The following is a 1,354-nucleotide window of genomic DNA, read 5'->3' as shown; positions in this document are numbered from 1 at the left end:
AAGCCATAAGGCCCTCGACGCTGGACCTCAGTGTCTGGGCAGAATGGTGGGGGTGGAGACGCTCCTTCAGGTATACTGGACCGAGGCCGTTTAGGTCAGCACCAACGGTCAGCACCAACACTTTGTACAAACTTTTTACACAGGCAGGCATCCATTTGATAAAAAAGATACAGTACTAGAAACACAAGATGGTTAGGCTAGGCCCTTCTCTCGCGGTCTTCCCCTGAGCAGCAGCTGTTGAGTGTGGTCACCCGCAACATCCCTGAATATGTATACCTGTGCAAAGTTCATCTCTGCTCCCACCCTTATAAAGAACAGTTCCCAGCTGCTCTGTAGGCCCATCTCTGCCTCTGTGCTGAACAGGCCTGAGGTCAGGACGAAGGAGCCTTGTCTCTTAGGTGCTCACAATGAGCTCTTGCTAGTGTTGCGTTGGGAGTTCCAAACCAGCACTGTTTCCAGGAACATTGATACTGCCACCAAGTTGTATTGGTGCTGGCGCTGCCACCGTCGGTGTAGCTGGCTCTGGTGGTGGCGGCATCGGGACCGTATTTGGCAGTCTTATCATTAGCTATGCCAGAAACCATTCCCTAAAACAGCAGCTCTTTTCCTATGCCATCCTGGGTTGTGCACTCTCTGAGGCCATGGGGCTGTTCTGCTTGATGGTGGCATTCTTCATTCTCTTTGCAATGTGAAGGAGCCGGATGTGCTGCATGTCATGCGCTCTCCTCTCCCCCCCCCCTGTGTTTAGTCCAGTGTGTATGACAACCTGATTGTTCTGTGGCAGATAGGGGAAGCCCATCTGTTAACCAATTCTGTGCAGCTCAGAGGGGGCAAGTCAATAAATACTGTATTGGTATAATTATTTTTTAAAAAGATGGTTAGGCTATTGGTGACTCCACTTGCGGATTCCTTCCTCTCCCATTGGGCTCTGATGAAACTCCAGCGAAAGTAGATGCAGAGGCAATTTTTGAGGGTCCTGGCAGGGTGGGGAAACAGTGGTAGAGGCTTTTAGGAGAAATGTTTTAATTTACAGTATTTGATTCTGAAGTAAATACAGATCAGAGTGCCAGTAAGATCCTGATCAGGAATGAGGCATAGTTTGCTCATCTCAGTTTTCTGCTTTTCCCTCTTTGCTTCGGTTGCATTTCATACCAAGGAGAAGTGCAGCTTTCTGATTTCTTATCAGTGGTGGTGCAGCTGTTTTGCATGCAGAAGATCCCAGGGTCAATACTTGCTAGTCAGCATAGACAATACTAAGTAGGGAAGGATGAATCTGTCAATTTCGGTTTCTTGTTTTGCCAATCTTAAATCTAGTTCTCCGCATTTCCATACCAGTTTGCATTTTTTTTAAACA

The 1,354-nt window shown here is 47.6% G+C and overlaps 1 pseudogene; it reads left to right on the top strand.

The window, feature by feature from the left end:
• Positions 1-219: 219 nt before the first annotated feature.
• On the top strand, positions 220-692 carry LOC118097124 (ATP synthase F(0) complex subunit C2, mitochondrial-like; annotated as a pseudogene).
• The last annotated feature ends 662 nt before the right edge of the window (positions 693-1,354 follow it).

This window comes from Zootoca vivipara, chromosome 15, assembly GCF_963506605.1.
Source record: "Zootoca vivipara chromosome 15, rZooViv1.1, whole genome shotgun sequence".
Lineage (NCBI taxonomy): Eukaryota > Metazoa > Chordata > Lepidosauria > Squamata > Lacertidae > Zootoca > Zootoca vivipara.
Note: the sequence above shows the minus strand (reverse complement) of the source record. Positions and strands in the feature narration are given on the sequence as shown.